The following is a 12,051-nucleotide window of genomic DNA, read 5'->3' on the forward strand; positions in this document are numbered from 1 at the left end:
TACAGAGATCAAGGGACTAAGGAACAGTCACGAGGAGCTGAAAAACGCTTTAAACGAAATGCATAACAAAATGGAAACCACCACGGCTCGGATTGAAGAGGCAGAGGAGAGAATAGGTGAACTAGAAGATAAAGTTATGGAAAAAGAGGAAGCTGAGAAAAAGAGAGATAAAAAAATCCAGGAATATGAGGGGAAAATTAGAGAACTAAGTGATACACTAAAAAGAAATAATATACGCATCATTGGTATCCCAGAGGAGGAAGAGAGAGGGAAAGGTGCTGAAGGGGTACTTGAAGAAATAATAGCTGAGAACTTCCCTGAAGTGGGGAAGGAAAAAGGCATTGAAATCCAAGAGGCACAGAGAACTCCCTTCAGACGTAACTTGAATCGATCTTCGGCACGACATATCATAGTGAAACTGGCAAAATACAAGGATAAAGAGAAAATTCTGAAAGCAGCAAGGGGTAAACGTGCCCTCACATATAAAGGGAGACCTATAAGACTCGTGACTGATCTCTCTTTTGAAACTTGGCAGGCCAGAAAGAATTGGCACGAGATTTTCAGTGTGCTAGACAGAAAAAATATGCAGCCGAGAATCCTTTATCCAGCAAGTCTGTCATTTAGAATAGAAGGAGAGATAAAGGTCTTCCCAAACAAACAAAAACTGAAGGAATTTGTCACCACTAAACCAGCCCTACAAGAGATCCTAAGGGGGACCCTGTGAGACAAAGTACCAGAGACATCACTACAAGCATAAAACATACAGACATCACAATGACTCTACACCCATATCTTTCTATAATAACACTGAATGTAAATGGATTAAATGCGCCAACCAAAAGACATAGGGTATCAGAATGGATAAAAAAACAAGACCCATCTATTTGCTGTCTACAAGAGACTCATTTTAGACCTGAGGACACCTTTAGATTGAGAGTGAGGGGATGGAGATCTATTTATCATGCTACTGGAAGCCAAAAGAAAGCTGGAGTAGCCATACTTATATCAGACAAACTAGACTTTCAATTAAAGGCTGTAACAAGAGATGAAGAAGGACATTATATAATAGTGACAGGGTCTATCCATCAGGAAGAGCTAACAATTATAAATGTCTATGCGCCGAATACCGGAGCGCCCAAATATATAAAACAATTACTCACAAACATAAGCAACCTTATTGATAAGAATGTGGTAATTGCAGGGGACTTTAATACCCCACTTACAGAAATGGATAGATCATCTAGACGCACGGTCAATAAAGAAACAAGGGCCCTGAATGAGACATTGGATCAGATGGACTTGACAGATATATTTAGAACTCTGCATCCCAAAGCAACAGAATGTACTTTCTTCTCGAGTGCACATGGAACATTCTCCAAGATAGATCATATACTGGGTCACAAAACAGCCCTTCATAAGTATACAAGAATTGAAATCATACCATGCATACTTTCAGACCACAATGCTATGAAGCTTGAAATCAACCACAGAAAAAAGTCTGGAAAACCTCCAAAAGCATGGAGGTTAAAGAACACCCTACTAACGAATGAGTGGGTCAACCAGGCAATTAGAGAAGAAATTAAAAAATATATGGAAACAAACGAAAATGAAAACACAACAATCCAAACGCTTTGGGACGCAGCGAAGGCAGTCCTGAGAGGAAAATACATTGCAATCCAGGCCTATCTCAAGAAACAAGAAAAATCCCAAATACAAAATCTAACAGCACACCTAAAGGAAATAGAAGCAGAACAGCAAAGGCAGCCTAAACCCAGCAGAAGAAGAGAAATAATAAAGATCAGAGCAGAAATAAACAATATAGAATCTAAAAAAACTGTAGAGCAGATCAACGAAACCAAGAGTTGGTTTTTTGAAAAAATAAACAAAATTGACAAACCTCTAGCCAGGCTTCTCAAAAAGAAAAGGGAGATGACCCAAATAGATAAAATCATGAATGAAAATGGAATTATTACAACCAATCCCTCAGAGATACAAACAATTATCAGGGAATACTATGAAAAATTATATGCCAACAAATTGGACAACCTGGAAGAAATGGACAAATTCCTGAACACCCACACTCTTCCAAAACTCAATCAGGAGGAAATAGAAAGCTTGAACAGACCCATAACCAGCGAAGAAATTGAATTGGTTATCAAAAATCTCCCAACAAATAAGAGTCCAGGACCAGATGGCTTCCCAGGGGAGTTCTACCAGACGTTTAAAGCAGAGATAATACCTATCCTTCTCAAGCTATTCCAAGAAATAGAAAGGGAAGGAAAACTTCCAGACTCATTCTATGAAGCCAGTATTACTTTGATTCCTAAACCAGACAGAGACCCAGTAAAAAAAGAGAACTACAGGCCAATATCCCTGATGAATATGGATGCAAAAATTCTCAATAAGATACTAGCAAATCGAATTCAACGGCATATAAAAAGAATTATTCACCATGATCAAGTGGGATTCATTCCTGGGAAGCAGGGCTGGTTCAACATTCGCAAATCAATCAACGTGATACATCACATTAACAAAAAAAAAGAGAAAAACCATATGATCCTGTCAATCGATGCAGAAAAGGCCTTTGATAAAATCCAGCACCCTTTCTTAATAAAAACTCTTGAGAAAGTCGGGATAGAAGGAACATACTTAAAGATCATAAAAGCCATTTATGAAAAGCCCACAGCTAACATCATCCTCAATGGGGAAAAACTGAGAGCTTTTTCCCTGAGATCAGGAACACGACAGGGATGCCCACTCTCACCACTGTTGTTTAACATAGTGCTGGAAGTTCTAGCATCAGCAATCAGACAACAAAAGGAAATCAAAGGCGTCAAAATTGGCAAAGATGAAGTCAAGCTTTCGCTCTTTGCAGATGACATGATATTATACATGGAAAATCCGATAGACTCCACCAAAAGTCTGCTAGAACTGATACATGAATTCAGCAAAGTTGCAGGATACAAAATCAATGTACAGAAATCAGTTGCATTCTTACACACTAACAATGAAGCAACAGAAAGACAAATAAAGAAACTGATCCCATTCACAATTGCACCAAGAAGCATAAAATACCTAGGAATAAATCTAACCAAAGATGTAAAGGATCTGTATGCTGAAAACTATAGAAAGCTTATGAAGGTAACTGAAGAAGATTTAAAGAAATGGAAAGACATTCCCTGCTCATGGATTGGAAGAATAAATATTATCAAAATGTCAATACTACCCAAAGCTATCTACACATTCAATGCAATCCCAATCAAAATTGCACCAGCATTCTTCTCGAAACTAGAACAAGCAATCCTAAAATTCATATGGAACCACAAAAGGCCCCGAATAGCCAAAGTAATTTTGAAGAAGAAGACCAAAGCAGGAGGCATCACAATCCCAGACTTTAGCCTCTACTACAAAGCTGTCATCATCAAGACAGCATGGTATTGGCACAAAAACAGACACATAGACCAATGGAATAGAATAGAAACCCCAGAACTAGACCCACAAACGTATGGCCAACTCATCTTTGACAAAGCAGGAAAGAACATCCAATGGAAAAAAGACAGTCTCTTTAACAAATGGTGCTGGGAGAACTGGACAGCAACATGCAGAAGGTTGAAACTAGACCACTTTCTCACACCATTCACAAAAATAAACTCAAAATGGATAAAGGACCTGAATGTGAGACAGGAAACCATCAAAACCTTAGAGGAGAAAGCAGGAAAAGACCTCTCTGACCTCAGCCGTAGCACTCTCTTCCTCGACACATCCCCAAAGGCAAGGGAATTAAAAGCAAAAGTGAATTACTGGGACCTTATGAAGATAAAAAGCTTCTGCACAGCAAAGGAAACAACCAACAAAACGAAAAGGCAACCAACGGAATGGGAAAAGATATTTGCAAATGACATATCGGACAAAGGGCTAGTCTCCAAAATCTATACAGAGCTCACCAAACTCCACACCCGAAAAGCAAATAACCCAGTGAAGAAATGGGCAGAAAACATGAATAGACACTTCTCTAAAGAAGACATCCGGATGGCCAACAGGCACATGAAAAGATGTTCAGCGTCGCTCCTTATCAGGGAAATACAAATCAAAACCACACTCAGGTATCACCTCACGCCAGTCAGAGTGGCCAAAATGAACAAATCAGGAGAGTATAGATGCTGGCGAGGATGTGGAGAAACGGGAACCCTCTTGCACTGTTGGTGGGAATGCAAATTGGTGCAGCCGCTCTGGAAAGCAGTGTGGAGGTTCCTCAGAAAATTAAAAATAGACCTACCCTATGACCCAGCAATAGCACTGCTAGGAATTTATCCAAGGGACACAGGAGTACTGATGCATAGGGGCACTTGTACCCCAATGTTCATAGCAGCACTCTCAACAATAGCCAAATTATGGAAAGAGCCTAAATGTCCATCAACTGATGAATGGATAAAGAAATTGTGGTTTATATACACTATGGAATACTACGTGGCAATGAGAAAAAATGAAATATGGCCTTTTGTAGCAACGTGGATGGAACTGGAGAGTGTGATGCTAAGTGAAATAAGCCATACAGAGAAAGACAGATACCATATGGTTTCACTCTTATGTGGATCCTGAGAAACTTAAGAGAAACCCATGGGGGAGGGGAACAAAAAAAAAAAAAAAGAGGTTAGAGTGGGAGAGAGCCAAAGCATAAGAGACTGTTGAGAACTGAGAACAAACTAAGGGTTGATGGGGGGTGGGAGGGAGGAGAAGGTGGGAGATGGGTATTGAGGAGGGCACGTTTTGGGATGAGCACTGGGTGTTGTATGGAAACCAATTTGACAATAAATTTCATATATAAATAAAAAAAAATAAAAAAAAATAAATAAAAAAGCCCAGGAAGATGTCAAATGAGAGTTGACAAAACCAAAAAAGTAAATTAAAAAATAAAAGAATAGAATAATCCTAGAAATGAAGAATAAGATACAATTTTATCGGGGCGCCTGGGTGGCGTAGTCGGTTAAGCGTCCGACTTCAGCCAGGTCACGATCTCGCGGTCCGTGAGTTCGAGCCCCGCGTCGGGCTCTGGGCGGATGGCTCAGAGCCTGGAGCCTATTTCCGATTCTGTGTCTCCCTCTCTCTCTGCCCCTCCCCCGTTCATGCTCCGTCTCTCTCTGTCCCAAAAATAATTAAAAATGTTGAAAAAAAAATTTAAAAAAAAAAAGATACAATTTTATCATTTTCTGCCTTAACTATTTGAGGCTATGAATTTCATGGAAGCACTGACTTAGTAAAATCTCAGAAAATAATATGCAGTATTTTGTCAGTATTTTCTAAACATTTTATAATTGATAAAATGAATACATTCATAGCCTTTGTAAACAATTCTAGGTTTGAATTATGTCTGTTTGCTTTCAAGATTTTATTAGGTTTTACTTCTTATTGTGATTAGAAAACGATGCCTTATGGGGCACCCGCGTGGCTCAGTCCGTTGAACTTCCGACTTCAGCTCAGGTCGTGACCTCATGGTTGGTGACCTCATGGTTCATCACCTCAGGGTTCATGAGTTTGGGCCCTGCATTGGGCTCTCTGTGGTCACCACTGAGCCCGCTTCAGATCCTCTGTCCCCCTCTCTCAACCCCTCCCCCACTTGTACTCTCTTTCTCTCAAAAATAAATATTAAAAAAAAATACAAAAAAAAGAAAATGATGCCTCTAACAGTTTTGTTTTTTTAGGATTAATTGAAATGTTCTTTGCAGTCTAATACATGGGAACTTTTGGCAAATCCTCCATAGGAATTTAAGACAAATGTGTATTCTGTTTTAACCTGTAAGTTTTAATTTTTATTTATTTCTTTTTTTAAGCAAGCTTCAAACCCAGCCTGGAGCCCAACACGGGGCTTGAACTCACGACCTAGAGATCAAAACCTGAGCTGAGATCAAGAGTCATTCGCTTAACCAACTGAGCCACTCAGGTACCCCTTAACTTGAAAATTTTAAAATAAATTTTCGTTTAGAACAATTTTAAGTTTGCAGAAATATTGTAAAGATGGTACAGAGAATGTCCATATCACTAATACCCAGTTTCCTCTATTCCAAACATATCAGTATGGTACATTTGTCACAACTAATAAGCCAATATTAATACATTGCTATTAACTAAAGTCCATATTTTCCTTAGTTTTACCTAATGTCCCTTTTCTGTTCCACGGTCTTATCCAGCATATCACCTTATTTAGTGATATGTTTATATATAGTCATCATGGCGCCTTAAACTTTTCTTGGCTTTGAGTTTCTCAGACTTTCCTTGTTTTGGATGACGTCCACAGTTTGGAGGAGTTCTGTCCCTCCGCCGACACTTGTTGGACTTTTTCTCTTATAAATAGACTGAGATTATGTTTCTGGGAGGAAACACATACAGATAAAGTGCCATTCTCATAAAATCCTATCGAGGACACACGCCATCAACATGACTCATCCTGTCCGTGTTGCTCTGGACAGCTGGCTGAGGTGGATTTGCCAGATTTCTCCACGGTCAACTTACCCATTTCCCCCTTTGCGTACATCCCATATACCTTGAGAGTAGATTACTACGCATGTACCATAGTCACTAAGAGTTGTGGCTCCAATTCCTTGAGGGTGGAGTATTTGCATAAATTATGTAGAATTTTTCTGCATGAGACTTATGTCTATTTCTCCCATTTATTTAATGTTCATTTATTTATATCAATATGGATCACAGATATTTATTTCATACTTTGGGTATAGCTCAATACAATTTATTTATTTTGTTTCACTCAAATTGCTACCACTTTGGCCTCTGGGAGGTTTTTCCCTTGCCTGCCATGTCACTTTGACCACTTCCTTACTTTCCAGTCCAATAAAATGCTCCAGTATTATCTTGTATATTCCCTTCCTTAGTCCTAAAATCAATCATTTCTTCAGAAAGCCCAGGTTCCTTTATTGGAGATTGGCATTAGAAATCAAGACCTGTTGGGGCACCTGGGTGGCACAGTCGGTTAAGCGTCCGACTTCAGCCAGGTCACGATCTCGCGGTCCAGGAGTTCGAGCCCCGCGTCAGGCTCTGGGCTGATGGCTCAGAGCCTGGAGCCTGTTTCCGATTCTGTGTCTCCCTCTCTCTCTGCCCCTCCCCAGTTCATGCTCTGTCTCTCTCTGTCCCAGAAATAAATAAACGTTGAAAAAAAAATTTTTTTTTAAGAAATCAAGACCTGACTGTGAGGTTTGCTCACAGTTCTTGGGACATCGATGCTTCTAGACCCTGTCAGTTGAGAGAGCAAATATATGTGTGTTATTGTCAGTTTTGGTGTTAGGGTAAAGCTGGCCTCATAGAATAAGTTAGGAAATTTTTCTGCTTCTTGTAATTTTCTAGAGGAGGTTGTGGAAGATGGGTATATGTTTTTTAGAATTTACCAGTGTAGCCAGGTGCTTTATTATTTAAGAAAGTGTTAATTATCGACAATTTATTTAATGGAAATTGTTATTCAGATTATCTATTTCTCCACATTTGACTTTTATTAGTTTGTTTTTTTAAGGAATTGGTGCATTTCATCTAGTTTATCAAATTCATGGTCATAGACTCGTTCATAGTATCCCCTTATTATCAGTTTAAGGTCCCCGAGGTCAGTGCTGATGACCCCTCTTTCATTTACGGTTTTGGTAACTTGTGTCCTCTCTCTCTGTCTAGTCTGGCTAGAAGTTCATCAATTTTATTGATTCAGCCTTTGATTTCATTAATTTTTCTTGATTGTTTTCTTGTGTTTTATTTCCTTGATTTGTACTCTATAATTTTTCTTTTCTGCTGCTTGCTTTTAGCCTATAAATATTTAAGCTTATAAACTGGATCCATATTTTATTTTTTATTTTTTTAAGTGTATTTATTTATTTTGAGAGAGACAGAGCATGAACGGGGAAGGGCAGAGAGAGAGGGAGAATCCCAAGCAGGCTCCAACTGTCAGCGCAGAGCTGGATGCAGGGCTTGAACTCACAAAACAGTGAGATCATGGCCTGAGCCAAAATCAAGAGTCGCATACTTAACTGACTGAGCCACCCAGGTGCCCCTGGATCCGCATCTTAAATTATTAGTTTTGTATGCTTAATTGGCCAATGGCTGTGCAGGTTTAGGTGAATTTTCCTACTGAGAATGTTTTCATATGACTTCCTCTTTTAAATTCTCGTACTGTACCTTGTAAAGACTGATGCTAAATGATTTCATGGCACATCTTTCTTGTATAGAGAAAACCCCATTGTTACAATGTCCTTTGTTATCTTGTTTAATGTTTAGAATCTTAAACTTGTCTGAAAGTATATTTGAAGTCTCTATTATTATTATTATTAGCATACATTTGATGTGCCTTTGAACCCATTTAATGTCTACAGAGGATTCTTGGAGAGTTACTAATTTAACATTTCATCTCTGCTCTTACCCTCAAGATATCCCCTTTGCCTGCCAGAACTAATGGTTGGAAAAAGCAGACTGATGGCTTGCATGAGACTTGAGGCTCTCTGAGACATCCAGGCCAGGGTCCATTGAGGGCTTTCTCCCTGGAAGTCGGCAAAATGAAAAAATAGTCTAGAGACCCCTAGAGCAGATCCTGAAAAGATGGCAACTCTACTCTGTAATACCCAGATATAAATGTAGAGGAACCCACATCCACAGGGCAAGTGGAGTGAGACTTACAGATGCATTATTATCATGTTGTCCCTGTGCATAGAACATCTCATGGCTTTGGCTTTGTGTTATAATTGAAATACAAGCTCCTTAACATGTCTTCAGAGTCCCGTGTGACATGACTCCTACCTACTCCTCCAGCGTCACCTCTCTCCCTACTGCACCCACACTGCCCTGGTCCAAGTTCTTGAACGGTAAACCGATTTTCCACGTCCTGTTCTTGGAATGTGTCATTCTCTAAAACGGTACTCATTTTGTCTCTGCTTCTTTCGCTGAATAATGCCACTTCATCCTTTAAATCGACAATTTAATTCCCTTAATCATAATGTCTCCCTTCAGCCCATACCTGTACCTTACTACAACATCTTATACTTTGTGGTCATAGCTTTTATATTGAGCAGTCGCAAGACTTATGAAGAGAACTCACAGAATGAGGGCAGGGTGGTGTTTGGGAATGTGGACTCTGGATCCAGGTGGCCTGGGGTCAGACGCAACTCTGCCGCCTAACTGTGGGATCATAGCTCATGTGACCTTTCGGTGCCACGGTTGCTTCATCTGTAAAAATAACAACGGGAAGTGAAGTGTTTATTTTGGGGGAGGATTCAATAATTCAGTTTATGAAGAGCTCAGAACAGTTCCTGGCATGCAGTACACTTGTATGGTAGCTTTTAGGATATTGTCGTTATGGCAATTGTCCCTATGCATTTGCATGTGAACTTGGGCCTGTTGCTTCCTCCCCACTGGATCTAGTAGTTCCAAGAGAGCAGACAGTATGATGATTGCTCTCCCCTGTGTTTCTACCAGTGTCTAATAAATTAACATCTGCTAAATTACTTAACGTGAAAATCGTGCACTGATTTTGGCTTTCCAAAGTCAGTTAATGTCCTGCAAGGTAACATTTAAGAGACTAGGTGAGGCGAAAAGTTGTGGACAGTGAGCAGGATGACATTACTGGGGCTTTTTCTCCTCAACACCAAATGATTTATTCAATTTGGTCGAGAGTTCTTAGTTATAACACTTGCTTTCAGCTATTAAAGCGGAAGGACGAACGCGGTCAGTCCTTTTCAGGAGAACAGAGCGGGTACAGACCTACCACTTACGGCTGAGCATGATCTTCCTGCCACTTCAGAAACTGCAAGGGAATCGGGAGTAAATACAATGTGGCTTTAAAATGCGAAATGTAGGGGCTCCTGGGGGGCTCAGTCAGTTGAGCGGCCGACTTCGGCTCAGGTCATGATCTCATGGTTTGTGGGATCGTGCCCCATGTCGGGCTCTGTGCTGACAGCTTGGAGTCTGGAGACTGCTTCAGATTCTGTGTCTCCCTCTCTCTCTGCCCCTCCTCCACTTGTGCTCTGTCTCTCAAAATTAAATAAATGTAAAAAAAAAAAATTGTTAATGTGAAATGTAGACTTAAAAAAATTCCCATTTAAGGGGCGCCTGGGTGGCTCACTCGGTTGAGCGTCCGACTTCTGCTCAGGTCATGATCTGGCAATTGACGAGTTCAAGCCCCGCGTCAGGCTCTGTGCTGACAGCTCAGAGCCTGGAGCCTGCTTCAGATTCTGTGTCTCCCTCTCTCTCTGCCCCTCCTCTGCACATGCTCTGTCTCTCTGTCTCAAAAATAAATAAATATTTAAAAAAAATTTTTTTAAATTCCCACTTACCAGGACTGATTCCTTCTTACAAGCAGAAACACATATGAGATTTAGAGAGACACTGTTAACAAAGACACCGAAGAGGGGTGCCTGGGGGCCTCAGTTATTGAGCATCTGACTCTTGATTTCAGCTCAGGTCGTGGGATTGAGCCCTGTGTTGCGCTCCATGCTAGGTGGGGAGCCTGCTTGGGATTCTCTCTCTCCCTCTGCCCCTCTCCCCCAGTTGTGCTCTCTCAAATACATACATACATATATGCATACATACAACACAAAAGACCCAGAAGAAACCCACCAATCAATATCAAGCTGCTTTACATTCTCACTCTCACTAATATTGGAACACCAAACTGTTTGATCGCGTGGGGAGGACTGAAGCCATAATTTTCTGTCCCTGTGTTGAACTGGGCCCAGACACACTTTCCCAATCCCTATTTTATTATTTTTTTTATTTTGTTGTTGTTCAGCTTTTATTTTGTAATCATAAACGTAGCTCTGCAATCCAGCTAGACTTGGAGGGGAATCAGGAAACTAGGGGACCCACGGAACTGCAGCCAGAGCACAAAGATTGTAGGATGTTTCGAGCAGATGGGGGTGAAGGACTGCTCCCCTGAGCGACAGAAGGAACAGTCTGGCAGTTTAGATGTAACGCGAGTCAAATGCACTAGATTTGTCCGCAGTCGGCAACGGTGATCTTGCTGCTCTTGCCATTCCTGGACCCAAAGTGTTCCCTGGCTTCCACAACATTCGTGCCCTCTTTCGTCTTGCCAAAGACCACCTGCTCACCATCACACTCAGTGCTGGCAGCGCAGACGAAACCTGGGAACCATTCGTGTTGGGTCCAGCGGACCATGGATGAGATGCCAGGATCCCTATGCTTCAGGATGACATTCTCATCAAGTTTCTCCCCATAAGTGGGCTTGCTGCCAGCGCCATTATAGCGTGTGAAGTCACCACCTTGGCACATTAATCGTGAACCAATCCCGTGAAAGCAGGAAACTTTATAACCAAATCCATTCTCCCCAGTGCACAGAACACAACAATTTTCCATTGTCTTTGGAACTTTGTCTGCAAACAGATCGAAGGAGACATGGCCAAAGGGTTTGCTGTCCAGGGTGATGTTGAAGAAGACAGTGGGGTGGATCATGAGTGGGCGGCTCCTGGGCTCTGGCATCCGCAAAGCTCCAATCCCTACTGTAAACACTGAGACCAAGTAATAATAACTTAATATCTTGCTCCAGGAAATACCAACTGAACAGCTCACTTATCAAGCTTTCCTTCAACACCTTCACCTTGTTGTACCCACCAAGCTACTATTTTTTTTAAGTTTTTGTTTGTTTGTTTGTTTTATTCATTTTGAGACAGAGATAGAGAGCAAGCAGAAGAGGGGCAGAGAGAGAGGGAGACAGAATCCCAAGCAGGCTCCGTGCTGTCAGTGCAGAGCCTGATGCAGGGTTCAGTGTCACGAACCATGAGATCATGACCTGAGCCGAAGTCAAGAGTCAGATGCTCAACAGACTGAGCCACCCAGGCACCCCATAAAGCTACTATTTTTAAGCTCTGCCCAAACTCAACCAATTCTTTGTTTTGCAAGGCTCACCTCATAATCGTTCATGCCAGGTCTGAAAACCTTATAAATATCCTAATTTTCCCTTTTTGAGATACCAATGGACTGTCAAGAGAGTATTTTCCATTTCTGCGGTGGGTTCAATAAACTCAGCTCTGCTTGATCACTAGCTGATATGGTGGT

The 12,051-nt window shown here is 41.1% G+C and overlaps 1 pseudogene; it reads right to left on the reverse strand.

Annotated features, from left to right (window-relative positions):
• Positions 1-10,944: 10,944 nt before the first annotated feature.
• Positions 10,945-11,448, reverse strand: LOC112853463 (peptidyl-prolyl cis-trans isomerase A pseudogene; annotated as a pseudogene).
• Between the last annotated feature and the right edge of the window lie 603 nt (positions 11,449-12,051).

The sequence above is a fragment of the Puma concolor genome, chromosome B2, assembly GCF_028749965.1.
Source record: "Puma concolor isolate L17-30 chromosome B2, mPumCon1.1.hap2, whole genome shotgun sequence".
NCBI lineage: Eukaryota > Metazoa > Chordata > Mammalia > Carnivora > Felidae > Puma > Puma concolor.